Source organism: Neovison vison, chromosome 7 (assembly GCF_020171115.1).
Source record: "Neovison vison isolate M4711 chromosome 7, ASM_NN_V1, whole genome shotgun sequence".
Lineage (NCBI taxonomy): Eukaryota > Metazoa > Chordata > Mammalia > Carnivora > Mustelidae > Neogale > Neogale vison.
Window position 1 is genome coordinate 36,227,861 of NC_058097.1, and position 17,801 is coordinate 36,245,661.

Consider the following 17,801-nt stretch of genomic DNA (forward strand, 5'->3'; position numbering starts at 1 on the left):
TAATTTGAAATTTTTTCATACATATACATGTGTTTCTTTTCTTTTTCTTTAATATACATATAGATATAAGCTTCAAGGTAATCCTTTTCCCTATTCAATACTACCCCTATATATATGCTTCCTCCTCTCTCTCTCTGCCTGCGTCTCTACCCCTATATATAAACCAGTTTTTATCTCCCTGTATCTCTGGAAAGTTGAGTCCTTCAACAAAGATAACAAGATACACCCAGGGAGAACCCAATATAATCTTCCTTGCCAACATCAAGGATTTATAACTACTCTCCCATCTTATTCTTCAATCAGTGTTTCTGTGTATTTCTTTTCTTTTCTTTTTTTTTTTTTTTTTTTTGTGCTGCTATTATATAAATCTTATTCCTGGGATTCATTTTGGCTGGGTTTTTCTTTTCTTTTTTTTTCTTGTCATTTACTCTCTTTGGTGTTTTTATTTGTTTATATTTGTTTCTGTATTTTATAAATCTTACTTCTGGGCTTATATTGGTTGGACTCTCTCTTTTTTTCCTCTTTCTCTCTCTTTTTCTTTTTTCTTTCTTTTTGGTGGTGACTTCCAATTGTTCCAAAACTTTCCAGGGTGCACCTTGCCTGGATCATGATTGATATATTCAGCTATACATTCCTATCAACCACCTGCCACCAAAATGACTAAGAGGAGGAACACCCAACAGAGGAAAATTCAGAGACTGTGCCTTCTGCCACAGAACTATTGGATATGGACATAAACAGTATGTTAGAAAGGGAATTCAGGGTAACAGTTTTTTAGGCAATGGCTAGGTTGGAGAAGACCATTAGTGACAACAGAATCTCTAAGGGCAGAAGTGAGAGCCACCCAGACAGAAGTAAAAATGCTACCAACGAGGTCCAATCTAATCTAAATACTCTAATAGCTAGGGTAACCAAGACAGAAGGTAGAATTAGTGATTTAGAGGACAAACTGATGGAAAGAAGGATCAGGGGAAGGCATGGAAGAAACAGCTTAGAAGCCATGAAAGCAGAATTAGGGAAATAAATCATGCCATAAAACATTCTAAAGTCAGAATTATTGGGATCCCTCAGGGAGTGGAGAAAGAGATAAGGCTAGAAGATATAGTTGAATAAATTCTGGATGAAAATTTCCCCATTCTGGGGAATGGAACAAGTGTTTGTGTCCTAGAGGCAGAAAGGACTACCCCCATGATCAATGAATCTAGAAAGGCCTCAAGACACGTGATTGTGAAGATGATGAATCAAAATTTCAGCCAGGAAGTCTTAAGGGCAACCACGGGGAGGAGATTCCTCATGTAAAGAAGAAGGACCATCAGAATAATGTCAGACCTGTCCACAGAAACCTGGCAAACCAGGAAGGGCTGGCAAGACATATTCAGGGCACTAAGTGAGAAGAACATACAGCTAAGAATATTTTATCCAGCAAGGTTGACATTCAAAATGGATGGAGAGATAAAGGGCTTCTGAGACCGGCACAGTTTAAAATAGTTTGTGACCACCAAGCTGGTACTACAAGAAATATTAAGGGGGGTTATATAAAAGAATAAAGAACCCAAGAGTGACATAGAACAGAAATTTACAGAGACAATCCATAGAAACAAGGACCTCACAGGCAACATGATGTCAATAAATACATATCTTTCAATAATCATTCTCAATGTGAATGGCCTAAATGCTCCCATAAAATGGCACAGGGTTGCAGATTGGCTAAAATGACAGGACCTGTCCATATGCTGTCTACAAGAGATACATCTGGAACCTAAAGATACATCCAGACTGAAAGTGAAAGGATGGAGAAACATCTTTCATTCCAGTGGGCCTCAAGAGAAAGCTGGGGTAGAGATTCTCATATCAGATAAATAAGATTTTAAACTAAGAACTATAGTCAGAGATAAAGAAGAACACTATATAATTCTTCAAGGGTCTATCTACTAACAAGATCTAACAATGGTAAATATTTATGCCCTCAATACGGGAGCAGCCAACTACATAAGACAAATGTTAATCAACATAGTCATATTGATATGAATACATTAATATTAGGGGATCTTAACATGCCACTAAGCAGAAAATCAATAAAGAAACAAGAGCATTGAATGACACATTGGACCAGATGGACCTCATTGATATATACAGAACATTCCACCCTAGAGAAAATGAATACTCTTTCTCAAGCACACATGGAACATTCTCCAGAAAAGACCACATACTGGGTCACAAATCAGGGCTCGGCCAATACCAAAAGATTGAGATTATTTGCTGTATATGCAAATAATAGAGCACAATGCTTTGAAACTGGAACTCAACCACAAGAAAACTTTGGAAGGAATTCAACACTTGAAAGCTAAAGACTATCCTGCTCAAGAATGCTGGGATCAGAGACAAGATGGTGGAGAAGTAGGAGGAGGCGCCATTTCAACCTGTCCCCTAAAGTAAGCTGATTACCTACCAAAGAACTCTGATCACCCATGAAACCAGCCTGAGATTAGAATTATACATTTCTGGATCTCTATGGGGGCAGAAGACACCAGTGGGCAGGTAAAGTGGAGTGGGAACATTGGACTTATGTCAGAAGATAAAAGGGGGAGGGAGCCACCAGAAGGGACCCATTGGAAAGTAATACTTAAATATGAGAGTGCCCTGTGATTGGGGACCAGCATTAACTTGGAGTCTGGTTGAAAGCACTCAAAAAGAGCAAAGGAAATTGGGAGAATAACGCGGTTAGGGGCAGGGACTTAAGACCGCTGACCCAGGACAGCCACTGAGCCAGAGACAGTGCTGTGAAGAAGCCAGGTCTTGGTCACTGAGCCCCTCGCATGCCTGAGAGCCCCTGAGGGTGAGTGAGCCTTGCCAGCTGGCAGAACCACAGCATTTTGCACTCTGTACTCGCACACACTCTGCACGACCAGAGTCTGAGTCATGCCCTACACCCTCCCCTGAGAGAGGTCTGTGCAGGCACCAGCCAGCCTGCACTCTCTAGAATCTGGAGAGTCTGAGCACTCTCAGCCAGGGCCAGCGTGAAAATCTCAGTGCGATATCTCTGCTTGGGACCTCTTGGGCAGTCTGGAGCTGCCCAGACAGCCATGGCCAGTATTCCATGTGGTTTTGGGTACAAGCGGGAGTTGCTGTGACTCCAGAGACCGTGATTAGGAATGTGCTCTGCCAGCAGCAGAGGGGGAATTTATGTACTCTGGAGCACCCAGAGGGGAACAGACTGAGACTTCTGAGAGGAACATCTGGGTGTAGTTTGCTTTCCTCTAAACCTTCAAAGAACCACCAAAAGTTGCCAAAGGGAGAGAAAACAAACCAACCAACAAACAAAAAAGCCTCCAGAGAACAAAAGCCTGAAAAATCGGTTTCCTCAGAACCCTCTTGATGGGGGCAGAAAGACTTAATTCTAGCAACACTACCTGAAAACCACCAGGTAGGCCCCTCCCCCAGAAAGGCAGCCAAAAACGCCCCCAAAACCAAAACCAAACCAAACAAAGAAACAAACAAACAAAGAAAAACCACAAGAGGATAACCACCACTACTTCATAGATACAACTTTTATTTTTGATTCGTTCCCACTATTCTGGTTCCTTTCATTTTTTTTTTATATAATTTTTTTTAACATACTTACCATCACAATGAGATGTCCAGTACATCAAATTCCATAATAACCTTTTAACCTGAACGTTTTTGATACATATACCTGTGTTTCTCTTTTGCTTTTCTATTTTTTAATTTTTTAAATTAAATTAAATTAAATTAAATTAATTATAATATTTTTTAATATTCATATAGAGATAAGCTTCAAGGTAATTCCCTTTCCCCAATTAATGCTACCCCTATAGGTAAACCAGTTTTAATCCCCCTTTATCTGAGGAAAGTTGAGTCCTTTAAAAAAGATATCAAGATATATCCAGGAAGAATCAAAATAACCTTCCTCTCCCACACTGAGAATTTATAACCACCCTCCCATCTTTTTCTTCTGTCAGTGTTTCTTTGTATTTGTTTTTGTTCTGGTAGTATATAAATCTTATACTTGGGGTTGATTTTGACAGGGTTCTTTTATTTATTTATTTTTCTTTTGTCATCTACTTCTGTCGGTCTTTTTGTTTTTCTCTTTTTGCGTGTATACTTCATAAATCTTACCTTTGGAGCCCATTTGGTCTGGGCCTTCTTTTTTTTTTTTTTTTTTTTTTTCTTTTTAATATTTTTTTTTTCCTGTCTCTCTCTCTCTTTTCTTTTTTCTTTCTTTTTGTTGGGTGTTAGGTCCCCCAATAATGGGCCCATGATTAAAGGAGTGAGACTGATATAAAGCAAAGGTCAAGCAAAGCTTTATTCCGCATCAAGCATCAAGAATCAGACTGAACGTTTGGGGCCACACCACTTACAGAGAGGGCGACCTCTCTCTGCTTCACAGACTAACTTTTAAGGGCAAAAACCATGCGCTGGGCCTGGCCACGCACAGGTGACCAATGAAATTGTAACACACAGAGAAAGCTGCACAGTCATGTTTGGTCACACAGAAGTGACCAAATGAATTACAATTTACCCTAGGAGATATTTGAACCAGTCTATCACCTTAGTCAGAATTGGCGCTCAAAAGGAGCCCAAAGGGCAGGGCCCATACTCCTTGGTAACTAGGGAGACAGTATGCGCTCCTCCACTGATCAGATGTCTCCACCTGGCCTGACCCACCCGTCTATTTGGGCTTTGTTACCTGGGACTGGTTTCCAGGACTTGTGTTTAAGTAAGTCCCCTGTGGGAAGGAAGGCAGGGACAGTTTAAGGGTTAAACAACAAGGTTATTTTTACAGATAGAAGCACTCTGGCTAAATAGGTCCTTACAGTGAGGACTCTCAACTGCTCAGAAGTGTACCAGGGTGCATCTTGCCTGAAACATGGTTGATACGTTCAACTACACATTCGTTCAGCCATCTCTCACCAAAACGACTAGAAGGAGAAATGCCCAAGAGAAGGAAAATTCAGAGACTGGGTCCTCTCCGTCAGAGCTATTGGATTTGGACATAGACAGTATGTCGGAAAGGGAATTCAGGCTAACAATTATCCAGGCATTGGCTAGGTTGGAGAAAGCCTTTGATGACAAAATGGAATTCATTAGGGCAGAAGTGAAAGCTACCAGGGATGACGTTAACAATGCTCTCAATGAGTTCCAATTGGATCTAAATTCTCTAAAAGCTAGGGTAACTGAGGCAGAAGATAGAATTAGTGCCCTGGAGGACAAATAGATAGAGAAAAAGGATCAGAAGGAAGCCTGGAATAAACAGCTTAGAAATCATGAAAACAGAATTAAGGAAATAAATGATGCCATGAAAGGTTCCAACGTCAGAATTATTGGAATCCCTGAGGGGAAGGAGAAAGAAAGAAGATGAGAAGATACAGTTGAACAATTTTCCCAATGAAAATTTTCCCAATCTGGTGAAGGGAACCAACATTCATGTCCTAGAGGCAGAAAGGTCTCCCTTCAAGATCATAGAATCTAGAAAGATCTCAAGACACGTCATTGTGAAAATGATGAATCATAATTGTAGACAGGAGCTCTTGGAAGCAGCTAGGTTGAAGAAATTCCTTACATACAAAGGAAAGCCCATCAGAATAACATCAGACCTATCCACAGAAACCTGGCAAGCCAGAAAAGCCTGGCAAGATATACTCAGGGCACTAAATGAGAAGAACATGCAGCCAAGAATACTTTATCCAGCAAGGCTGACATTCAAAATAGATGGAGAGATAAAGAGTTTCCAAGACTGGCAAGGTTTAAAAGAGTATGTGACCACCAAGCTAGCACTACAAGAAATATTAAGGGTGAGACCTATAAAAGGAAAAAGTCCAAGAATATAATTGAACAGAAAGATATGCAGACAATCTATAGAAACAAAGACTACACAGGTAACAAACACAATGTCAATAAAAAGGTATCTCTCAATAATCACTCCCAATGTGAATGGCTTAAATGCACCCATAAAACAACACAGGGTTGCAGATTGGATAAAACGACAGGACCCTTCCATATGTTGTCTATAAGAGACAGGTTTTGAACTTAAGGATTCATCCAGACTGTAAGTGAAAGGATGGAGAAGCATCTTGCATGCCAATGGGCCTCAAAAGAAAGCTGGGGTTGAGATTCTTATATCAGATAAATTAGATTTTAAATTAAAGACTGTAGTCAGAGATACAGAAGGACACTACATAATTCTTCAAGAGACTATTCACCAAGAAGATCTAACAATTGTAAATATTTATGCCCACAATAAGGAAGCAGCCAACTACATAAGCCAACTGTTAATGAAAATGAAAGGCCATATTGATATGAATACATTAATTGTGGGGGATCTTAACACACCATTCTCAGTAACAGACAGATCATCCAAGCAGAATATCAATAAAGAAAAGAGAGCATTGAGTGACTCATTGGACCAGATGGACCTCATAGATATATATAGAACATTCCACCCTAAAACAAAAACAATAGACTAGTCATTCATCTCAAGTGCACCCGGAACCTTCTCCAGAATAGATCACAAACTGAGTCAAAATCAGGACTCAACTGATACCATAAGATTGAGATTATTCCCTGAATATTCTCAGATCATAATGCTTTGAAACTGGAGCTCATCCACAAGGAAAAGTTTGGAAGGAATTCAAACACATGGAAGCTAAAGACCATCATGCTTAAAAATGCTTGGATCAACCAGGAGATCAAAGAGCTTAAGCAATTCATGGAAACCAATGAGAATGAAGACAATTCGGTCCAAAACCTATAAGATAATGCAAAGGTGGTCATAAGGGAGAAATACATAGCCATCCAAGCCTCCCTCAAAAAAACCTGAAAAATTCAGAATACACAAGCTGTCTGTATACCTTAAAGAACTGGAGAATCAACAACAAATTAAGCCAACTCCACACATAAGAAGGGAAATAATCAAGATTAGAGCAGAGATCAATGAGATAGAAACTAGAGATACAGTAGAAAGCATCAATGAAACTAGAAGCTGGTTTTTTGGAAGAATCAATAAGATGATAAGCCATTGGCCAAACTAATCAAAGAGGGAAATCCCAAATTAATAAAAGTTTGAATGAAAAGGGAGAGATCACAACTAACACCAAGGAAATAGAAAAATCATCAAAAATTTTTATCAACAGTTATATGCCAATAAGTTAAGCAACCTAGATGAAATGGATGGATTCCTGGAAAACTATAAACTTCCAAAACTGAATCAGGAATAAATTGACAATGTGAATAGACCATATCTAGTAATGAGATTGAAGCAGTGATCAAAAACCTCCTAAAAAACAAGAACCCAGGACCTGATGGATTCCCTGGGGAATTCTACCAAACTTTCAAAGAAGAAATAATACCACTCCCCTGAAACTGTTTCAAAAAAATAGAAACTGAAGGAAAACTTTCAGACTCTTTCTACGAAGCCAGCATTACCCTGATCCCCAAACCAGGCGAAGACCCTTCAAAAAAGGAAAATTTCAGACCAATATCACTGATGAATATGGATGCTCTGATTCTCAACAAGATCCTAGCAAACAGGAACCAACAGTACATAAAGAAGATTATCCACCATGACCAGGAGGGATTCATCCCTGGGTTACAAGGATGGTTCAACATTCACAAAGCAATCAGTGTGATAGAACAAATCAATAAAAGAAGAGAGAAGAACCACATGGTCCTCTCTATTGATGCAGAAAAATCATTTGACAAAATCCAGCATCCGTTTCTGATTAAAACGGTTCAAAATATAAGGATAGAGGAAACATTCCAGAACTTCATAAAATCTATCTATGAAAGACCCACAGCAAATATCATCCTCAATGGGAAAATGCTTGCAGCCTTCCTGTTGAGATCAGGAACACGACAAGGAACTCTCACCACTCTTGTTCAACATAGTATTAGAAGTCCTAGCAACAGCAATCAGACAACAAAGAGAAATAAAAGGTATCCAAATTAGCAATGAAGAAGTCAAGCTTTCTCTCTTCACAGATGACATAATTCTTTATATGGAAAATCCAAAAGACTCCACCCTGAAACTACTAGAACTCATACAGCAATTCAGCAACGTGGCAGGATACAAAGTCAATGTGCAGAAATCAGTGGCTTTCTTATACACTAACAATGAAAATACAGAAAGGGAAATTAGAGAATTGATTCCATTTACTATAGCGCCAAGAACCGTAAAATACCTGGGAATAAACCTAACCAAAGGAGTAAAGGAACTGTACTCGAGGAACTACAGAACACTCATGAAAGAAATTGAAGAAGACATAAAAAGATGGAAGACCATTCCACGCTCTTGGATCTGAAGAATAAACATTGTTAAAATGTCTATACTGCCTAGAGCAATCTATACTTTTAATGACATTCTGATAAAAATTCTACCGGTATTTTTCAGAGAGCTGGAGCAAATAATCCTAAAATTTGTATGGAATCAGAAGAGACCCTGAATTGCTAAGGAAGTGTTGAAAATCAAAAATAAACCTGGGGGCATCACGTTACCTGCTTTCAAGCTTTACTACAAAGCTGTGATCACCGAGACAGCATGGTACTGGCATAAAAACAGACACACAGACCAGTGAAACAGAGTAGAGAGCCCAGATATGGACCCTCAACTCTATGGTCAAATAATCTTTGACAAAACAGGAAAAAATATACAGTGGAAAAAAGACAGTCTCTTCAATAAATGGTGCTGGGAAAACTGGACAGCTATATGTAGAAGAATGAAACTCGACCATTCTCTTACACCGTACACAAAGATAAACTCAAAATGGATAAAAGACCTTAATGTGAGGGGTGCCTGTGTGGCTCAGTGGGTTAAGCTTCTACCTCTGGCTCAGGTCATGATTTCAGGGTCCTGAGATTGAGTCCCTCATTGGGCTCCCTGCTCAGCAGGGAGCCTGCTTCCCTCTCTTTCTCTCTCTGCCTGCCTCTCCATCTAATTGTGATCTCTCTCTGTCAAATAAATAAATAAAATCTTAAAAAAAAGACCTTAATTTGAGACAGGAATCCATCAGAATCCTAGAGGAGAACATAGGCAATAACCTCTTCAATATCAGCCACAGCAACTTCTTTCAAGATATGTCTCCAAAGGCAACGGAAGCAAAAGCCAAGATGAACTTTTGGGACTTCATCAAGATCCAAAGCTTCTGCACGGCAAAGGAAACAGTCAACAAAACATAGAGGCAACCCACAGAATGGGAGAAGATATTTGCAAATGACAGTACAGACAAAAGGTTGATATCCAGGATCTATAAAGAACTCCTCAAACTCAACACACACAAAACAGACAATCATATAAAAAAATGGGCAGAAGATATGAAAAGACACTTCTCCAATGAAGACATACAAATGGCTATCAGACACATGAAAAAATGTTCACCATCACTAGCCATAAGGGAGATTCAAATGAAAACCACATTGAGATACCACCTTACACCAGTTAGAATGGCCAAAATTAGCAAGACAGGAAACAACATGTGTTGGAGGGGATGTGGAGAAAGGGGAACCCTCTTACACTGTTGGTGAAAATGCAAGTTGGTGCAGCCACTTTGGAGAACAGTGTGGAGATTCCTCAAGAAATTAAAAATAGAGCTTCCCTACGACCCTGCAATTGCACTCCTGGGTATTTACCCCAAAGATACAGAAGTCGTGAAAAGAAGGGCCATCTGTACCCCAATGTTTATAGCAGCAATTGGCATGATCACCAAACTGTGGAAAGAACCAAGATGCCCTTCAATGGATGAATGGATAAGGAAGATGTGGTCCATATACACTATGGAGTAATATGCTTCTATCAGAAAGGATGAATACCCAACTTTTGTAGCAAAATTCTACCAGTATTTTTCAAAGAGATGGAGCAAGGAAACCAAAAATTTGTATGGAATCAGAAGAGACTGGAATTGCTACGGAAATGTTGTAAAAGAAAACAAAACTGGTTGCATCACACTGTCTGATTTCACGCTTTACTACAAAGCTGTGATCACCAAGACAGCATGGTACTGGCACAAAAACCGACACATAGACCAGTGGAACAGAGTAGAGAGCCCACATATGGACTCTCAACTTTATGGTCGAATAATTTTCAACAAAACAGGAAAAAATATACAGTGGAAAAAGACAGTCTTTTCAATAAATGGTGCTGGGAAAATTGGACCGCTATGCTTAGAAAAATGAAACTCAGCCATTGTCTTACACCATACACAAGGATAGACTTGAAATGGACACCAGAGCTCAACATGAGGCAGGAATCCATCAGAATCATAGAGGAGAAGACAGGCAGTAACCTCTTTGATATTAGCCACAGCAACTTCTTTCAAGATATGTCTCCAAGGGCAAAGGAAACAAAAATGAAAATGAACTTTTGGGACTTCATCAAGATCAAACCTTCTGCTCAGCAAAGGAAAGAGTCAACAAAACAAAGGGGCCATCCAGGGAATGAGAGAAGATGTTTGCAAATGACACTATAGACAAAAGGATCTATAAAGAACTATTCAGGATCTATGAAGAACTTCTCAAACTCAACACACCCAAAACAGATAATCATGTCAAAAAAAATGTGCAGAAGACATGAACAGACACTTCTTCAATGAAAACACTCAAATGGCTATCAGACATATGAAAAATTGTTCATCATCACTAGCCACCAGGGAGATTCAAATAAAAAGTATACTGAAATACTACATTACACCAGTTAGATTGGCCAAAATTAGCAAGACAGGAAACAACATGTGCTGAAGAGGATGTAGAGAAAGGGGAACATCCTTACACTGTTGGTGAGAATGGATGTTGGTGCAGCCACTTTGGAAAACAGTGTGCAGATTCCTTAAGAAATTCAAAATAGAGCTTACATGTGACCCTGAAATTACACTACTGGGTATTTACCCCAAAGATATAGATGTAGTGAAAAGAAGAGCCATCTCTACCTCAATGTTGATAGCAGCATTGGCCATGGTCACCAAACTGTGGAAAGAACAAAGACAGACGAATGGATAAGGAAGATGTGGTCCATATACGCTATGGAGTATTATGCCTCCATCAGAAAGGATGAATACCTAACTTTTGTATCAACATGGACAAGCCTGGAAGAGATTATGCTGAGTGAAATAAGTCAAGCAGAAAAAGTCAATTATCATATGGTTCTTTGTGGAGCATAAGAAATAACATGGAGGACATGGGGAGAGGGAGAGGAGAACGGAGTTGGGGGAAATTGGAGGGGGAGTTGAACCATGAGAGACTATGGACTCTGAAAAACAATCTGAGGGTGAGCCTATTATGGTGGTGGGTATTATGGAGGGCACGTGTTGCATGGAGAACTGGGTGTGGTGCATAAACAATGAATTCTTGTACACTGAAAAGAAATTAAAAAAATAAAAAATTATATATAAACAAAGAATGCTTGGATCAACTAGGAAATAAAAAAAGAACAGGAAATCAAAGAAGACCAAACATTCAAACAATTCATGGAAACCACTGAGAATGAAGACACCTCAGTCCAAAACCTATGGGATATGGCAATGGTGGTCATAAGGGGGAAATACATAGCCATCCAAACCTCAGTCAAAAAATTGAAAAAAAAAACCCAGAATACACCAACTCTCTGTGCACCCTAAAGAACTGGAAAAGTAGCAACAAATTAAGCCAATCCCATGCACAAGAAGGGAAATAAGATTAGAGCAGAGATCAATGAGATAGAAACTAGAGATATAGTAGAACGCATCAACAAAACTAGAAGCTGGTTCTTTGAAAAAATCAATAAGATCAATAAACCACTAATGGCCAAACTAATCCAATAGAAAAGAGAGAAAGCCAAAATTAATAAAATAGTGAAAGAGGAGAGATCACTACTAACGCTAAGGAAATAGAAACAATAATCAGAAATTATTATCAACAGCTACATGCCAATTAGTTAAGCAATCTAGAAGACATGGATGCATTCCTGGAAACCTATAAGCTTCCAAGACAGGAAGAAATTGAGAAACTGAATAGACTAATATCTAGTAACAAGATTGAAGCAGCAATCAAAAACCTCCTAAAAAATCAAGAGCCCAGGACCTGATGGATTCCCTGGGGGAATTCTACCAAACTTTCAAAGAAGAAATAATACCACTCCCCTGAAGCTGTTTCAAAAAAAAAAAAAAAAGAAACAGAAGGAAAACTCTCAGACTCTTTCTATGAAGCCAACATTACCCTGATCCCCAAGCCAGGAAAAGACCCCACCAAAAAGGAGAATTTCAGAACAATATCCTTGATGAATATGATCTCTCCTATCCCTAATACCAAGGCCCCAATATGGGTTTGGACTCACCCAGGAGTCAGGCACACTCTGTATGCGAGCATTTTCTGAATGGACTGACAACTGGAAGATGACCTTGACAGCACTTCCAACATCTGAGGCAAATCTCCTTTCTCTGTGGGACATCTGTGTGGTATATCTTTGTGTTTATCACATAACGTGATCTTATTCACTAAAAACTTTTATGTAAATACCTGCATAACAAATATAATACCTATAAATCTATAATATATAATATGTAGTATAATGTATAATATATAAATATGTATAAAATATAATACATTTCCAAAATCCAAAAAATATATATATTTCCAAATATACATAAGAAAGTACTATATTATAAGCCATATTAATTAGGGAATGATTAAAAATACCTGTTTTTGTCTTGGTTTGGTTTTCTGCAGAAGCAAACTCTAATTCAAGGACATGTGCTGGCATTTTATTTGGGAGATGAATCCAGAAATCACAAAGGGAGTGACAAGAAAAGTGAGACAGAGATATATAAATGAATGGGTTATTAGGGATCCCTCTTTCCAAGGGCCCTGTAAGAAACTGTATGGAATATACCTAGACTTGTCCACCAGAAGACAGGGAACTTGAGGAATTTATTCCTTTTCATCTCGGTTTGTTGATGCATATCTTTTGTGCTCTGCCACTTGCGTATCCAGCTTATACTCTCATTTGGTGGAGTTAGTTCTGGTGTTGCTGGAGAAAGTCCTCAGGCAAAGAAGAGAGGTGCAAATGCTTGAGACAGGAGGCTGTCACTGTTAGGGTTCGTGATCAAAGGAACGAGACTGACACAAAGCGAAAATCAAACAAAGCTTTATTTCGCACCAAGCATCAAAAATCAAACTGACTGGTAGGGGCCATCTCTTATGAAGAGACAATGACAATGACCCCGACAAGGCTGCTCCCAAGAAGGCCGCTGGGGATGAGGCCGCTCTGGACGAGGCTGCTCCGCAGACGAGGCCACTCCGGATGAGGCCGCTCCCCAGAGGAGGCCACTCGAAGAGGCGACGACGATGACCCAGACAAAGCCACCCTGGATGAGGCCACTTGCCAACGAGGCCGCTCTGGACAAGGCTGCTCTGGAGGAGCCCACTCCCAGGCTGAGGCCGCTCCCCAGACGAGACTGCTCCCCTGCGAGGCTGCTCGCTGATGAGGCCACTTACGGTGGCGAGGCCGATTGGCGCTGCTCCCCGTGACTATTAACCCACAACTACCCTAATGGCTCCCCACAGCTATTCTAACGACTATCCCAACAGCTATTCTATCAGCTATCCCAACGGCTATTCTAACTCCTCCTACTGGTCTAACAGCTATTCTAACTCCTCCTACTACTCCCCCTACCCAGCCTCACAGACTAACCCTTATAGAGGTGGTTGAGCCCGGCCCACACATAGGTGGCCAATGGGATTTCAACTCACCACAGTAAATATATGCGTGCCCCACTGATTGGATGTCTCCATCCAGCCTGGCCTGCCCCTATATCCGGGGTTTGCAACTAAGTTCCACTGGGAGGGGCGGGGTCAATCTAAGTTTACAACCAAAGGGCTCCCTCTGGCTAACCAGGCCCCTACAGTCACCATTTTGGAAACCATCTGTCACAGTTTCAGGTGACCTCAAGTGAACTGAGGGAATTGAGCCATCAACAATATCTGCTATAACCTTGTAAGTGATTCTAGAAAAACTCAAGTCTCCAAATATATTGAAATAGGAAAATAATTTATGTAGATTTCCACAAGCTAGTTTTGGATGATGGCATTTGGATTGAAGGTCAATTTCAGATTTCATACTAGCCAGATATATGATGTTACCATCCGAAAATACATAGGGATTTGAGCATTTTGCCCAGTTATACCATTTTTTTTTTTCTCTCAGTAGTCAAAGGAATGCTTTTTTAGTTGCCAATCTGTGACCAGCAGGACTGTGGGCCCTTCTCTAGTGCTGGGGCTCCTGCCCCTTGGCTTTGGTTTAGAAACATGTCCAGTATCATGTCTTTAGTACCTTCTAGTCAAAAATCATTGAAAGATTGCCTTTCGATGCATGGATACCCCATTCCATTTTCTATTATAGGTGAACATAGGGAAGCTTTTGGATCCTTTAGCAAAATTAAAAGAAAGTCTTTTTTTTTTTTTTTTAACGATTTTACTTGAGCGTGAGTGAGCAACTATGTCCAGGGTTGGGGAGGGGCAGAGGGAGGAGGAGGAGTCTGACACAAGGCTCAATTCCGGGATCCTGAGATCATGAGCTGTGTTGAAGTCAGACACTTAAACAACTAAGCCACCCAGATGCCCCAAGAAAGCCTGGTTTGTGACAAACAAACCTTCTCAGGTGATTTAGTATGAAAGATAGACCCAATTTCCATAATGGATTAATCAGGGGGGCTGGAGAGAGAACATAGTTTGCTTTCCCACTGTGGTCTATCCTTATGGTCTATTTTCAATATCTTGGATTTAGGTAGGCTTGTTTTAAACACTTTTCTTGATATCTTCATGTTCACATGAGTATGTTTACCTAGTATACATACACACACAGTGCCACATTGCCTGGAGGTAAAGGGCAGCCAGCCTCCAGGATGAGTTATGACAGTGTGGGACCCTTTGTGATGCAATGAAGCTGCAGTTGGTAGAGATTCTAATGAAGTCAGTGTTTTTTTTAAACAAGTAGACCATGTACATCTCCTATTTCCTACCTACTATATTTCTTTCAACTCCACGAATCAAAAACTTGAGTTGACCTAATTCTAGGACTCCGTCTGTAATCTTTGTCCACAAAAACATGTAGGTTGGGGTTGATCAGGAGGCAGAGAGGAGATTCAGTAAGTGTTAACTGATTCTGAATGGTAATTGTTGCTAATTGACCCAAGATAGGGTCATCTACTGTGGTCACCTAACTCTTCCTACAGAATTATAAATTCACTGTGTGGGGACTTTTCTGAGATTCTGGGGCTCTGTGATGTCTTTTTCTTTTTAAGATTTTTATTTATTTATTTGAGAGATAGAGTATGTGAGAGAGTGCACATATATGTGATCACATATATGAGGGGCAAAGGGATAGAGAGAAGCAGACTCTCCACTGAGTAGGAAGCCTGGCATGGGGCTCAATCTTAGGACCCTGGGATCATGACCTGAGCCAAAGGAAGATGTTTAATCAACTGAGTCACCCGGGTGCCCCTCTATGATGTCTTTTTAATCATGTCACCTTCTTTTCTGGGAAAGGCATAGTGATAATTTGTGTGTGGAGCCCATGGCTTAGCCCCACTCTCTCAGCAGATCAAGGACACTTGCTCCATATGTTTGCTTTCATTACTAATGGCATGTTCACATTTCAGATGAATATCATGCTGAATTAACCTAATTACACATGACAGCTAATTTTCTGAGTGATAGGCAAGTCTTTAAGGATTTTTTTTTTTTTTTAATTTTGGAGAACACTCAAATTGCAGCTGTGAGGTTTTGGTAGGGAATAGAGAGAGGGAAAAATCTGGTGGGCTTCTAGGAGGAATCCTCTAAAATAGGGAAGAGCTATTGCCCTTTTTATTTAAGAAGCTCATCTGGGCATTTAAGGCTTGCATGAATATTACATTATTCAATAACATTCTTTTCCAGACTTAGTCCCTATTTCTTCCCTTCATATCCTTTTTGCTCCATTTCTGAGTGACTACCCAAACCAGATGTTTTCCAAATAGGTTTGCCTCAACTGTTAACAGGAAACAATTGTTAATGTCTACCAGGAGTGATGTTGAGAAAGACTCTGGGACTGTGTCTCAATTAATAAAAATACAGTGTGGCCAATATGTGATGCCTGCTCAAATCTGCCCACTTTTTCACTCTTCTTGATCCCTGAGGTCCCGGTACTACACTTGCCATCATCTTTTCCCATCTGGACAATGTCAGCGCAATCCTAATTATGTCCCTGCTAACATGTTTGTCTTTTTCCCACTCTTGCCTCTACACAGCTGCCAGACACCCTCTAAATCTTTCTAGGGAAATGGACTTGGGGGGGAGCAATTCTTCATTGAGTAGACCTGTCCTGTATATTGCAGGGTGTTTAGCATCCCTGGACCTCCTTAAATGGTACTAGTATACTCAAATCATTGTGCCAACCTGAAATGTCCCTGCATGGGGGCAGCCATATTGTATCTATTGAGAATTATGGTCGACATAATATTTTAGGGGGAAAAATCCATCTTATCCTTGTTCAAAATCATTTAATGATTAAAAAAAGTAACTAAAAGTGAATGTTTCTATGACAACACTTTAATTAGCATAAATTCTAACTCTTCAACATAACTTTTGGATGTGTTTCAACTACTCTATGTATTCCAGTGCTACATCAAGCTTGGATGCTCCTGAGGATCTTTCCCCATATCTGTTTCTATGCCTGGAGTGTCAGTCCCATCACCCTAATCCTAATTTTCACATGTGGGCTCCTTCCCTTCCTTTAGGTCTTAGCTTATCTATCACCTCACCAGACATCCTTACCTGATTCTGATCATTGTATATAAGCAGGCACCCCCCCCAACAAGGTTTTCTTCTACCACTACCTTTTGTTTATTATCTTTATAACACTTTCTCAATTTGTAATCCTATATTCATTTATGAGTTGACTTTACTGTTTTTCTTTTGTCACTAGTTCCACAGGACAGAGATGAAGTCTATTTGGTTCTTGACTCTGACCTGGATGATAACTATGGAGACCTCTAATGGGTTTGAAGGGACAGGCTACAGAGGGGAGCTAGACTTATTTCCCAGATGGGTCTGGGGGATACCCAAGCATCCCTACCCCAATTTGGTGCAGCAATACTTACCAGAAGGAGCAAATGTCTAGTTACTAAGGTGCCTGAAAGAGTCCCCCAACAAGTGACAAGGAAAAGCACTTCTGTATGTGAATCTGGAAATAGCTGGGAGAGGACTTTTGGGTCTAAAGGAGATATGTGGATGTCAGAGTCACTGTGGGTCCACTGCCTCCACCATGCCAAGATTCAGTGAGATTCAGAGCCCTGTCTTTCACCTCCGCCCTGGGATATCAGAGATCGCCTATCCAGAAAAAGAGGGTAGGCAGGAGAAAACACTGACTTTTTTTTTTTTTTTTTTTTTGGTGGCTTCCCCAATTACACACTCCAGGGGCATTTTACTTTATTTATATTGAATATATACATTATAATACATTATTCCAATGTGCTTATAAATAATACTTTATATCTTATACTACTACTGTGTTTTTTTTTTCAATTTATTTATTTTCAGAAAAACAGTATTCATTATTTTTTCACCACACCCAGTGCTCCATGCAAGCTGTGCCCTCTATAATACCCACCACCTGGTACCCCAACCTCCCACCCCCCCCGCCACTTCAAACCCCTCAGATTTTTTTTCAGAGTCCATAGTCTCTCATGGTTCATCTCCCCTTCCAATTTACCCAAAAGCACATACCCTCCCCAATGTCCATAACCCTACCCCCCTTCTCCCAACCCCCTCCCCCCAGCAACCCA